This window comes from Lutra lutra, chromosome 1, assembly GCF_902655055.1.
Source record: "Lutra lutra chromosome 1, mLutLut1.2, whole genome shotgun sequence".
NCBI lineage: Eukaryota > Metazoa > Chordata > Mammalia > Carnivora > Mustelidae > Lutra > Lutra lutra.
The window spans coordinates 82,460,442-82,475,233 of record NC_062278.1 but is presented as its reverse complement, the minus strand read 5'-3'; the positions used below and the strand labels follow the sequence as shown (position 1 = coordinate 82,475,233).

At 41.4% G+C, this 14,792-nt stretch overlaps 1 protein-coding gene across 2 annotated transcripts in view; it reads right to left on the bottom strand.

Moving 5' to 3' along the window:
* KCNAB1 (potassium voltage-gated channel subfamily A regulatory beta subunit 1) overlaps positions 1-14,792 on the bottom strand; it is a 378,185-nt gene that overhangs the window by 346,856 nt on the left and 16,537 nt on the right. Inside the window, exon 1 of one of the 2 annotated variants that reach the window (XM_047728665.1) lies at positions 11,295-11,501. The exons of the other annotated variant lie outside the window; for it this stretch is intronic. The gene's annotated coding sequence lies outside the window, so the exon portion shown is untranslated. Of the gene's footprint in view, positions 1-11,294; positions 11,502-14,792 lie in introns of those variants that run through there. 2 annotated transcript variants of the gene reach the window in all.

Genomic DNA, 14,792 nt, shown 5'->3' with positions numbered 1-14,792 from the left:
CTCCACAGAGGAAAGTGTGTGAAAACAGGAGGCAGGTGGGCCTCAAAAACCCACAGCACCCCTGTTTTCCTTTAATGACAGTCCAGAAAGGTATAAATCCAAAGCCACTGCAACAGATCAGAAGACTTATAAGCTCACCATTTGGCAGAGAACACTGGAAGCCCTGGGGCATCCTCCATCAAGAGAATAGTTTAAGTAAGTAAGTAAATAAATAAGTCATGTGACAGCCAAAGTTGCCTTGAAGGATTCCACTAGCATTTTGAAGGGGAGTTGGATCTCTAGTATCTGGCAGAGTTAGCTGCAAGCTGGCATGTCTTCTAGAGAGGAGAGCTCATTGACAAGACGCCCCCCTCACGGGATGCCCAAGCCACGGGGCTTCCCAGTACCTCTCTGCACTTGTACCCAGCGCACCCCGTACACTCGCTGCATCGGTGGCTCTGCACCTTCTGCTCTCCCTGGGCTGCTGTGGAAGGGCCAGAAGAAGTGACCACACTTGCTAAATACCAGCTCCTCCAGCCCTTCTGGACCCCACCCACCACTGACATTTAGGGGCGTCCAGTCACTTTAAGGAAACACGCCTGAAGAAGGATTTGGCACATACTGTGGGTTTCTGATCTCCTTTGACTGTATGAGGATACTCTCCTTTGATTTTATGCTCATTCTATATGTTGATACTCTGACTAAATGTGAAATAATCAAGGTGGCAGAGAAGCGCTCATCCCATTTCTTAATGGGTAAAGGAACAGGACATTCTCTAGTGGGAGAAGAGTATTTTGTTTCCTGAGTGCCGTGGATCCTGCTGATGAGTTACCCTCTGCCAGCTGGCCAAAGAGCCCCTCCTGCTGAATTCTCATCAAGGGACTAGCTGTGAAAAGCAGCTCCTCCTCATAAACCCTGCATGTAGTACCGTCAGCCACAGAATGTTTCTAATTCCTGCCTGGAAACAAACCATTAAAAATGAAGATTCCTTGGGGTAACCTGGGTGGCTCAGTGGGTTAAGCCGCTGCCTTCGGCTCAGGTCATGATCTCGGGGTCCTGGGATCGAGCCCCGCATCGGGCTCTCTGCTCAGCAGGGAGCCTGCTTTCTCCTCTCTCTCTGCCTGCCTCTCTGCCTGCTTGTGATCTCTCTCTGTCAAATAAATAAATAAAATTTTTTAAAAAATGAAGATTCCTTGAAGGGAGCAAGGATAGAAAATACCAAGAACTGAGTTCCTAAAATTATGTTCAGTGAAATGACAAGACAAGAAGGTTAGACTTGAGCAAAATCTTTGTTCCCAAATGGACAATATAACAGTTAGGGTCCTCCGGAGAAGGGGAGATTTATGATAAGGAAATGTTTTATACTATTATGGAGGCTGAGTTCCACCGTCTGTCATCTGCAAGCCTGGAGACCCAGGAAAGGCAATGGTGCAGTTCTAGTCCAAATCTGCAAGCCCAAGGACCAGGGGAGCTGATGGTGTAAGTCCCAGCCTGAGAACAGAAGATGAATACCTCCTCTCAGCACTCAGGCAGGCAGCAAATTCTCCTTCCTCTGCCTTTTCTACTCAAGCCCTCAAATGCTTGCACACTATCCTCTCACACTGGGGAGGGCAATCTGCTTTACTCAGTCTACTGGCTCAAATGCTAATCTCTGCCAGAAACACACTCCTAGACACACCCAGAATACTGTTTGTTTAAAATGGCTGGGCATCCCCTGGCCCTGTGAAGGTGACACATTAAAATTAACCACCACATACGATTTGCTGCACTTCTGTCAGCTACGTAGAGTGCTAATACTAAATAAGACTTTGGAGTTAATTCTCTCGTTTAAAGATGGAGGAAACCAAGGTCCCTAGAGAGGTAAGAGACTTGACTCAGGAACTTGACTCAGAGCTGGAAGTAAACCCAGACAGGTTATGCCATTTTTTTCTTACTGATCACTGGGTAATAATTGTTCTTATTACCCATTTCTGGTGTTTTTAACATTTTTAATTGGTAAAACAAGGAAGGAAGAGTCTCCCTTCCAGAGGATGAATTTTTTTCTTCCCTTTTACCCTCCTCTTCCTCCCGTTGCTCTGCGATGCCCCCCACCATTCTCATTTCAGAAATACTTTGGCCAACTCATCAGCCATCCTGATAACAGTTTCGTTGCCCCCACAGTGAAATCAGGGCTGTGCTCTTAACCACAGTAGACTCACTATAAGAAAAGTGCTGAGTCCATTTATACTGAACAGACAGATTTTACCGTAGGTCATAGAACGAGGTCCTCTCCCCTCCTACAAGTTAACAATAGCAAATTGAAGCATCTGACATTCGGATCTTCTTCCAGTCTTTTCTTTCCTTCCAGAGAAGGAACACTTGCTAGACAACATTTGTCAGGTGTTCTTGATGAGCCCTAATGTGTCTTTTTCCAGCAACAAAATATTTAAGGAACATCAGTGAATAAAACATCCAAATCATTTTCTGAAAGAATCTTCCCATGACATCAAGGGTTTTTACATCCAAAGACACCAGTAAAGTAGTATGGAGCTAGCTAGCTTCGAACCACCTTATCTTGAAAGGCGTCAGATGCCCAGAGCTCCTTCCCTGGCTAGTAGAAAGCAAGCTCAGGGAGTATTCCCAGCCTCTGATATCAGCCTGAGGACTTTCCAGCTCCTACTTCAGTCCTTTGGCCTGGGGTTCTTATCTCCTTGTTTTGTCTTCCTATATGTCTTCACAATGACTGTATCGGTTTACCTGGAAAGGATCCGATCTTCCCTCGGTGACCACTGGCCACTGACCACTGACTTAGATAACAGTGATCAACCACATTATCATCTTTAATTCCCTTGTCAAGAATTCGGCTTGAATTACGTAACAGGAGAATGCTTGAAACTTGTTATGAAACTCTCCCTGCCTGTCACACCCCACAAGAGGGAATTAGAGGGTGTTTGCTCACAGTATCTGTTTTAATAACAGCTTCTGATGAATACAGATACTAAGAAAAATGCCAGGTTTAGGTGTGAATCTACTGGGTGTCAAATGCTCATCTTGGTCCTAGTTCAAGGATCATTTTCTAATTTTCTTTGAATCCTGTATATACATATTTTTAAAATTCTATGTACTGAATATATTGTCAAGAAATAAGAAATCCAGGCTATTGTGTCCGGGTTGAGCTGAAATGCACTTTAAAAATGTTTGTGAAAAGATTTCTTCTTAAAGAACCTCCTTGCCTGGCACATACATTCTCAAATACATTCTACTCCCAGGAATCTCTTAACACTTGTTCAAATTGAACAATACGAAGACCTCAGAGCAGTCTGTGATTTTTAAGGGAAGCTTTCAAAATGGAATCCACCAATTGGGCATGTCTGTCATTGATTTCAAAAGGAATTTTCAGAAACTGTCCAGAGGGGATAATTGTTTATGTACCTAATGACTGCAGGCTCTGTGGTGTTTCAGCTCTTTGGAGGGTGTAGGGAACATGTAGAGCCCTTGAAATAAACTCCTAGAGCATGAGTACATACACACTGGACTCTTTCCTGAGATTAGTTTATTCAAAGCAGAAAATGTTAGGCGAAGATAAAGAACTGTCTTCAGGGAGGACATATTTCACATTCTTATCCTTTAGAGGGCCTAATGAGATAAAATTGCATAGAATGAGTATTGCCACTAAATGAGAAGTATAAATCTCTTCCCCTCTTGCTAGCCCATTTCCCTCAAGGAGATCCTTTCAAGCATTCTGCTTTATAGTCTGTGCTAATTTTTCTGTAGACAAAGGACCAGTGGGGAGAAATTTATATTTAAAATGTACTCATATGGATTAGAATTCTTCAAGAAAGCTACCGTTCAACAACATTTATAGGGAAGAGAAACCAGTATAGACCATTCTTGCTCTTACAATGAATGTTCCTGGAAAGGGAGTCATAGGTCAAAATGATAGAAGTGGAAACTAATTTGTGTATGTGTTGCTGTGTTAAATTTCTGATGCCCAGACTCAACAGAAATGGCCCTAAGCAACATATTTAACCAACTACAAAATTTCGTCATCGTGTAGATCTCGCAAAGGGAAAGAAAGCATAATTGGGGTGAGCACAGAAACTCTGAGCAGATAGACTGCAGTCATCTCTGAACCATGACTCAGGAAGTATCCTAGCAGCCATGCTTTCCCCGGCTCACTCCCAGAGAGCATCGTGTGCAATTTCTCTCTTCACCCCAGTTTGGAGAAGAGATAGAGCTGATCAGAACACACAACATGCTTAAACCCAAGAGAAATAGGAGGCTGGGGCCTCGCAAACCCAGACAGAAGCCATTCTTGGGATGAGTATCCTTGGCAGTAGAAGGAAAAAGGGCCTCTTTGGAAATGTGATTGGTAAGGACACCGCTTAAAGTGAACTTCAAAATAAAAATTAGAAATATTCAAATATCCCATGTGGCAAGAACAACTCAAGAAGGAAATTCCAAACAGAATAAGAACAGAAACTATTCTTAATCGGCCCAGACTAAGGGTTTTGCCAGTTCTTTCTTGAAAAAGGACAGAATATAATGTGTTTATTGTATATAGCTAGGCTTAAAATCACTGCCTGTGGTTTTCGTTATATAGAGTGAGTTCAAGCATTTTCAATTAATTCTTTGGCCATCTCCCTTGGGTCCTAGCCCAACCCTTACAGATGATGATATTGAGGTTGAATGAACATTATTTGTCACTCCTCTGGTGCACTCAAGATTCTGATGCAGAGCAAATGCACTAAGGAAGTATCGCTCCTTACAAAATGTTGCTGTAGGGGCTTATTGATGTCTGGGGTACTATTAGATACAAATGGAGAACATAATGATTTAAGTGTATATAAATCAACTTAATATGGCACAATAATATCATGTAAAATTGTTTCATATTATGTAGTATAAAAATGTTTCCTAGAACACTCATTGCTTGCCTTATTTCTACTGGAAAAAAAATGACAAATGAAGGAGGATATTTATCAGAGTCATGGAATTAAGAAGTGTTGTGCAGGCCCTTTGGGTAGGGAATGCTAGAATTCCAGGTCTGTGGAGAGGATGGACCAGAAAGGGCTGTGCTGGATGGATCCATCCCTTGGGTCCCAAGGACTCTTCGCCCTTTTGGGGTCAGAGTAGGGTCCCCAGACTGCCTGGGGCATGCCAGTCACACTGTCCTGCAGGGATAGTCCATCACAAAGAGGAAGTGCCCACGTCCGGGATGACTCCCAAATATCCTGCCACGCTGAAGCACTGCAAATATAAACAGGTTCATAAAAATCCCAGTAAGTCTTTATAAGAAGTTACACAAAAAGCCCACTCTTCTGGGAGAACTTTAATAGGAAGAAAGGAGCTTAAATGGAATAAAGATCTTGTCATAAAATTATTGACCAAATTATTCCACTCTACACATTCACTCTATCTCCACTACAAATTTAACTGGAAAGGATATCTGTGCAATAATGCAATTACCACAAAAGCTAGGAAATTATTTGCAAACAGCTAGTACATGAAATTTGAAAGCCTGTTAGCAGATTTAAAACCACAGAAGAGGCACGAGAATCTCACTGACTATCACTAATTAGGGTTGTTTTTACATACACGATATTATTGCCTACTTATAGCCATATAATTTTACATTTTTCTAGTACAGTGATAAAACAATCTGTTGACATTATTTATTTTGGGGTTACCTGATACTTTTTAATCTCACTCTGTTATTGTCCCTCTAGTTCCATCACACAGTTTCTTTAAAGGTCCTTACTCTGGGGCACGTGGGTGGCTCAGACAGTTGAGCATCTGCCTTCAGCTCAGGTCATGATCCTAGGGTCCTGGGATGGAGCCACATGTCTGGCTCCCTGCTCAGCAGGGAGTCTGCTTCTCCCTCTTCTGCTGCCTCCCCCTGCACCTCGTGCTCTCTCTTCCTTTCTCTCTCAAATAAATAATATTAAAAATAAAATAAAGATCCCCACATTACTATTTGTTTTCACATGTGTCCTCTGCTCAACTTGTCCCCCAACCCCTAACACCCCCTCCCCACCTATCAAAGGCTAAGATCTCCAATGCCTCTGAATGTACAAAAAACTGAGTGTGGGCTTCCATAGACCGTAGGACTTCAAGGCAGGAAATGTGTGCCACCTCCTCTCTACCTTCATCCACACCAATAACACTGAGAATTATTCTGATACTGCACTTAAAAGTAAAGACCAGCATATTATCTGTAATAACTTTTCTCATTTCTTCTGCAGTTTATCTTGGCATATTATCTCCACTTCAAGCAAGGACACTTCCCACTTTCTCTTACAATACATGCATGTTCACCAAACATCTGCATGTGGGGAAAAAATGAGGGACATAAACTCCAGCCAGAAGCTGGCTGATTCCCACATCTCAGTTCCCAAAACCACAACAGGCTTCCTACTGCACATGAGCACACCTGAAGAACCCTTCACACACCTTCCAGAAGCCACTGTGCCATCCAGAGGGGAGGCTCTGTGTGAACACAGTGAACAAGTCCTGGTTCCTCACGATTCAAAATGGTATCCAAAATGAGAACAAACCACTTACATTTGAAAACGAGGAGAGTTCAGAAGTACAAAATGAAAATAAACCATAAATACACAAGTAATATTAAAGATAAATCTAAATAAAAACATAAAATATAACAAAACATCACTTGCTCAGAAGAGGAAAGGTGGATATAACCTAAAAGCTCTTTGAAGGAGACACGAGGTTTGTCACTAGAGGGAACTTCACAATGGATTTGATTAGTAAGGAGTGTTGATTCCAAATATAAAACATGAAATCCTTCAGATTGTGAAGACGGCTGCCTCTTCAATCTCTCTCTTCTGCCCACCTAAGCTCTGCCTCTCCCTTCTCCTGAATCTCTAGGTTGAGCACAGCCCAAGTCCTTTGGTGCAGGCCTGAGACCTGCACCCACCACTGACCACACCCAATACCACATGCCTGCATCTCTCAGGGACCAGCAAACTTGTCGGTCTGCCTGTGCTGACAATCCAGCTTATGATAGAATGCCATGGTCCCATATCTGTTCTCATGAGGGTCTCCTTTCACATTAAAAGTCTGTTAGATATCATCCCCCCAGGAACAGTAGTATAACTTTTCAATTCTTCCTACATAAGCGTATACAATCTCTTTCTATTCAGTATTCAGGTAAAATTCATTCTCCCTTTTCTGGGATGGCTCCAAAGAAGGATGGAATGTCTCAAAGTCAGTGGTATACAACCAACAGAAAGTTTTAGTGGAAAAGGTACTGCAAATGGAGACTCCAGTCCGAGATCCAACTCCATCCATCCCTGTGGACTGTGTGACCAGATGGGCACAACATCTTGAACCCAGACAGAGCAAACTCCCTGAGCAACAAACCCAGCATAATATTTTGTCTCTCAGAAAACCCCATAACCCCTTTACAGATTTTTTTGTGTCACATTCACCTTTCTTCTCCCAGGCAAATAAACTGAGACGCCAGGCATCATGCTAGATGCCAGGAAAACAAGATGAATGAGAACATCGAGATTCCCCCTCCAGGTACCTTCAGGTCTAATGAGAGAGATGATCATGTATATAAACGATTACAAGCAGAGGCATATGGGGAGGAACAGAGCCAATGTGACACAGGTGGAAAAATGATCAATTCTTCTAAAGAGAGCCATCTCATTTGTGACACCTAAACCTTGCCTCCTTCTGCACAGAATGATGTGAGGATCAAGTGAGAAATAATATGTGATGACACTGTGAAAAACACAGAGCTCTCTTCTCTTCTAGGGCGCTCCTCTTGCTTCCTGCCTCTCTCACCCAGGCACATCTGAGCCATGGTGTTGGGCACAGTGTCAATGGCCAATGGAAACGTGGGCAAGCCATACTTCATTCTTCACCACTTTCCAAAATTAATTCACTGTTTTTATGTAATTGATTTTGAAAGGCAGCCCTCCCTGTAGCCAAGAGTTGAGAATCAGTTAGATGGGAGGAGGATAATATGCATGATTCGGCAGGCTCGATGCCTGGCATTGACTTCGGCACATTAATATGCACCAGCACCCAACTCTCCGCTGGAGGACAGGATAACAAGTGATGAATCACCTTGTAGATCATAAGCTCGTGTGCACACTAAATGAATCTTTGTACCATGGCATCCATGTAACATTTGGCCTTGATTCAAAATTCTGTACAAAGTTTGCCACTGCTGTAAAAAGGGTAATGAAATAATGAAATAATAATGAAATTATAATAATAATAGAGTTGAATTAAAAGTCCTTCTTCATTTAAGTGTCTACACCCAGCAAAAAGTTATGGCTGCATTTGAACTGACACAAATACAGACAAAATTCCTGTTTTTCTTTCCCGAAGCAGAGGGAGTAGCTGGTCCCAGGAATCTGCTCATTGTGGTAATTTAATCACCTGGACCAAATAATGGTTCTCACTGACTTGATAACTGGACATGCAGAATAACATATGGAAAAATGCTCTTTGTCCCATGAGGTACACTCGGACATCTTCTCCCTAACAGAGTTTTATTTACAAGTTACTAAATCAATTCCACTGCCGGGTAGTCATTTCATACTTGGTACTCACTATAGCTACACTTTCACCGTGAGGTTGACACAGTGGATGACTAGAGCCTCCACTATTTGACTTGTTCCAGGTAAAGGAACTATGCAGAATTTTTTTTTATGCCATAGTTCAACTGAAAACCTGAAAAGTCAATCTGTAAAAGTAAAGATTCTTGTCTTGGGTTGATCTTTTACTACAGGGCTATTTGACAAGATGACGGAGACATTCTGTCTTCACTGTACAGTACAGTAGTGACTAGCCTCGTGTGGATATTGAGCGCTTGGAATGTGGTTAATGCTACTGAGAAACTAAATTCTAATTTAATTTAATGTTAATTACCTTTAATTTAAATAGCTGCACACAACTAGTGGCGACCATATAGGATAGCCTAGTATGAGTCATGTTTTCAAAAACTATTGAATAAACCATATCTAAACTTAAGTATTAGAAGATTTTGAAACTAAGAGTATTTCTTCTGCAATTTGTTGCTAACTTTAGAACATCTTAGTTTTGTGAATTACCTAATTGACTTTGTAGAATGGTTTTCCTTGTTTTTCTGATGATATTTCTATCTTAAAAAAATGCCAATGGAGATCTTCCCTTTCTTTGGTTTAGTTTCAAGCAGCTAATCAAAGGAAGGAGATGGAGGGTTGTTTTTATTCATTTAGAGCCAAAGGAGCAGGCAGACTCCCAGACTCTTCCAAGGTCAAGCTCTTTGGGGGGCTTTTGTTTAATCCAAGGCTAATAGTTACTAATGATATCATGGTGCTGGCTGGCAAGTGGCCTCACTTGGAGACACCAGCACAAATGATCTGAAGGAACTTCATAGATACCGCATGTCTGTGAGGGATATTAGCAACTACCTTATCTTTTTCAAGTAAGATACTCCATGTCTTAATAATGTCTGTGATTCTCTTCAACTTGACTCTAACATGCCAAAGACTCAGGTAAATGCACAATGAAAAGAAGACACTGATTCTCTCTAGACAGTCAGAAGGAAAGAGATTAAAGGCAGCTGATGGGAAGTTTTGAGAGCTAGTTAGCCTTATTAGTGTCTAGCACAATAATTTACATGTAGCAGGTGGTCAAAATTATCAGTTGATTGGTTGCATAATTAATAGGCCTAGAATGACAAGAAATAGCCAATTTATGTAATACACAAAAATAAACAGGTATAGTACTATTTCGACTATTTGTACTGTCTTCCTTGCTTAAAAACATCTGGTATAAATATATCCTAAATACTCAGCAGATTCAGTTTGGCCTCAGTGATGTTTGGAGAGCCACTTTATTATTTCAAGTGTTGAAAGTACTTTAGACATGAGTTTTTCAAAGGCTTCTTTCATGTGCCCAAAACTGCAAATCAGCTATCTCACGCACAGCATTCTAAATATTTATTCTGAGGTTTTGTGAATTCTTGGAATGCTTTCATTATCTGAATCAAAAGCATGTCATATCTAAAAAAATTAGGGGAGTAATTTGTTTTTTTATTTAACATAGGCAGCCAAAACACACAATTATTTTAACAGATGAAAGTTGAAATACCTTACTGATAATTCACTCATTTTCATCTGGGCTCACATACATAGATATTTTGTGGATATTTAAATCAAGGACCAATCATCTTAGGAAAAGTGTGAAGCGCTAATGTTTTGCTCATGAGGACCAGCTTTCACAGATTATGCAGATACCCATATGTGGGTAGAATTCAAACATTTTCAAAATGTATAGATGATTATTTATATTCAAAAGGAAAATATTAACAAAAATGCAATACTAGCTGAATCTAAAATCAGCATGAAATGGGAGTTGGGGGTAGCAGGTGGGGGAAGAACCGCCCTCTGACCAGAGCCCAGCACACCCAAGTTAGGAGGTCAGAAGTCAGATCAACTCTTTCTCTTGATATCAGCCCTGGGGGCACAGCGGGGAGGGGGTGAGGTGTGTGTATGAACAAATTACTCCATCTTTCAGTTTGGTCATCAGTAAAAGGGCCATTAAAACTACTGTGAAGCAATAAAGAAAAACATGGAGTAAAGCTCACGGGGCTTTAAAAGGGAAGTAGAAGGTAAGTGATGGAGGTAATGCAGTTGTTCTGAGGGGTTGGGTGAAGGCTCACTCACTGGGGACAGCCCTGCACGCCCTGGGACCCGCCGCTGTCCGTCAAAAAGCCCTGGCCAACCTTACAGGACAGTCTGGAGCTGCTTGAATGTGATGCATTTGAGGTTACTGTGAGCTAACGAATTACAGAAAAGACATCGTTGCCTCAGGAGTGTCGTGGCTTTAGGAGCTGATTTCAAGTCAGGAAGGAGAGAAAAGATCTGCTAGTGCAGTGGCACTTTCTGAGCCTTTTCACGTGAATGAGAATGTGGATGATTTAAGTGATTCTGCGGAAGCACTTCTGAGACAAGAGCCGAAGGCAACAGCAGCTGCGGCAGCTGTGTCCTTCTGCCTCCTTCCTGAAGCCGGAGGGCCAGACCCCAGGACCTTACCACATCAGTGAGCATTTTCCCTACCACATGAACTCTGATGTATGGGTGGAAAAGAAGACCGGAATGCAGCGAGCGAAGGTATCCTACATACAACCTGCTCTTGAGGAAGCTTCCCGAATCACTCCATCCGTGTTTTCTTCTCCTTTCAGTTCCACTACCCTCACCGCTGGGCCCAGGCCTCTCCCCTGCATTAGCCAACTAGCTCTCTAGCAGCTTCCTATGTACCGCTTCTCCACAAATATCTTCTTAGGATACAAATTGAATCTCATCGCTTCTTACCTATGAATCCTTCGATGGTTTTCATGACCAGTTCCTCCAATGATCTTCCATTCCTGCCTCTTAGATGCTTCTTCCGGTGCTCCCCTCACCAGGAAGGTTTGTGGGGAGCAAAGAGGGAAGAGAAAGAGAAGGAGGACAATGAGATGAGGGGTCACCTGCTCCTGGGTTCCTACTATGTTAGGTGCCTTAGTTGTAATGTTATTTAATCTTCTCCATAATCCTATGGGATTTTACTAATGAAAAAATAAATGTGTTGAGTGCATAAAGTGTGTAAGCCATCTATTCAGTTTACTGAATTTATTTATTTATTTATTTATTTTTAGTTTTTTATTTGACAGAGATCACAGTAGACAGAGGCAGGCAGAGAGAGAGAGAGAGAGGGAAGCAGGCTCCCTGCTGAGCAGAGAGCCCAATGCGGGACTCGATCCCAGGACCCTGAGATCATGACCTGAGCCGAAGGCAGTGGCTTAACCCACTGAGCCACCCAGGCGCCCCTAATTCATTAGTAAAATCCCATGGGATTTTAGAACCAGCATTCAAATCATATCTGTCTCCAAAACTTGTTTTTATAACCATCATCTCTAGATCTTCAGATATTCATTCCCTTTACACTAAATGCTCTAACAGTCTTAGACTGATCTTCAAGCTCCTATTCATCCTACAAAACCCTGCACATGAAGCACCAACCCTTCAAAGTCATCCCTAACTCTCAAAGTAGCATTTATCACTTGCTCTACTACATTATGGCTATGTCTTAAGTAGCAATATTGCATGCATCCTGCCAAACTCTATCTGGTTGACCTTGTTCTTCCCGCTACTGGACTGCTCTTGGGGTTGCTTAAAGCCAGAACCATGTCTTTCCTGTTGTGAGCTCAGTGATTGATATACTTCCCAGGGCACAGCTGGTATTCAGCCAATCTTTGTTAATTTGAATAATTCTGTTGTGAAAAGAGTAAATTGATAAATCAGAAGCCTCTGGTTAAATTCTTAACTAAAGGGGCACCTGGGTGGCTCAGTTGGTTAAGTGTCTGCCTTCAGCTCGGGTCATGATCCTGGGGTTCTGGGATCGAGTCCCACATCAGGCTCCCTGCTCATGGGGAGACTGCCTCTCCCTCTTCTCCCCACTCATGCTCTCTCTCACTATCTCTCTTGCATAAATAAAATCTTTAAAAAAAAATCCTCTTTGAAAAATTCATAACCAGAACTTGGCAAACCATCTATGTGACAGCAGATTGTTTAACTTCCTAGGCCTCAGAAAACTTATTTGTAAAATTACTCAAGGGAAAGGGGGACGTATTAAATGATCTCTAATATCTCCTCAGATTCCAAAATCTTATGCACTTAGTCTTTGCATACAGAGTGTGTGTGGAGGGAGAACTACTACAATCAGACACAAAACGAAACAGGGCGTTTATATAATTGCACTTACTGCACAGTTGATGGAACTTAACTATATTTATTAGGGCAATGGAGGGGGAGGCTAACCACCTTATAAATAAAACACTTTATGAGTTTTTAATGTGTTCCTTATTAAAAATACATTACTTTCCATGCCAAATTAAATAGCATTTAAAGCCAGTGTTTCCCTTCTTACCTTTAGTTAAGTGAGATTTCTGCTTATTTTAGTCACGTGATTAAGTAGCATAAGCTACTCGGGATGTATACTAGTAGAGGAAAATATCCTCTGCACGTGAAAAGTCAGAGGATTTTAGATTAAGAGAAGAACTAAGAACCAAACCCAAAGCCCAAGGAATAGATACAGCACACCGACTGGTTAATAGTGGAGTAGCCTCATTCCCAATTTTCAGATGACTGACCAACTGTAATTTTAATACCATGAGTTCTTTGCCATGATACATCCATTCCCTCCAGATGTGATCCTTAGAGAGTACGGTCAACATATCTAGGTTGCTTCCCGGTAACTTACTCCCCTTTTCTCATATCAAGAGTATTCTGCTTCTTCCTTCTCAGCCAGGTAATTGAGGAGGGGTTGAGCCCCAAGCTACAGGAGTCAATCAGCATCTCCCATTGCCTAGATGCAGTCAGTGGTCCCGAAGTGGCCAATCAAATCAAGGGGCTCAATAAGAAGATGGAAATTCTCAGAGAAGAAAGCTCCTTCTTTCTTTCTTCCTTCTGGAAGTGAATGAGAATTTTGTCAGCCATCTTGAAGCTGAGAAAAGAGCTTGAAGCTGCCTCGGACCCATCATATGGAACTGACAGTGGGGTTGTTGCCAGAAAGAGACAGAGATGCAGAGAGACCAGGTCCTGGCACAATGGTTGAATCTTAAATCTACCCTTTCCTGAAGTTTTCCCTCCCTCTGGACTTTTTAGTTACATGTACCAGCCAGGTTATTACTTAAGCTGGTTTGTTTTTCTGTTGTTTGCAATATACATACATACATACATATGTATAAAATATATTAATATATATACATCTGGTAGAGATGGTCTGTGCTATTCAAGGTTATCCTTAAGATAGAAGCATTTTAATAGAATGCATTTCGATTTCTTACCTACGTAAAAGCCCCAACTTTTCTTCAGGTTAAATTCAGAACAAGAGTCTTTTTCTGTAAACTTCACTAGAAATCAGACTGATGAATTCCAGTGCTTGTTTTGGATCTGAGGTATCTCAACAAAAAAAGAACTTCAAAAGCATGTATCTTAAATATTTTAAACCTAATTTTAATTTCAATTTCCTCCCTTTTATTATAGTAACTCACACACATTTGGAAATTGGGAATAGAGGAAGGGGAAAAAAATTGCCCACATTCCTTTCACTTAAAAATAACAACTGCTACTATTTGGTTGTTTTTCCTTCTATTCTTTATGCAATGCTTTTAAAAACTGCAATTGGGCCCACTATGATTGTAAGTATAATATCTATTTGTCCTGATTTAAAAAATGAACTTGAAGTCAATATGAAAGATTTAAAAGATGTGGAACATTCCACATACACATATACCCTCCATGCAAGTAGAATTGTTGAATAAAATGTAACAAAATAAATGTATATACAAGTTTAAAACCAAGAAAGGGAAATCTCCAGATGTTGAAATGAAGGGAGCACCAAAGTCAGAGGGTAAGGGCATGGTGTCTCCTTACCTACCCCCTCTGGAAGCGAGAAGCTCTGGTTCATGAGGCAAGCATGGATAACTCTCTGAGCATTGTTTTGAATAATCTGGCTTTATAAATATCATCAGTAGAAAATCCTTCTACAGTCTGGTCCCAAGTTGGGCTAATTTAAGTTTTCAGCTACAGCTTTTTATATTTTTATGTAGTTTTTCCTACATATGCACATGGGTCTTTGCTTTCTTCTATTAAGTAGTTCTCTGTGTATAAAGAAAAGTCGGTATCTCTCTGCTCTTGCTAAGGTTAACAGTGACCTACATGTTCCCAACTCCAATGGTCTACTCTTCATCCTCATCCTGTTTGACCCATCAGCAATATTTAACAGTCGATTCCCCCACCTCTCAGTTAGCTCCTGACACCACACTCTCC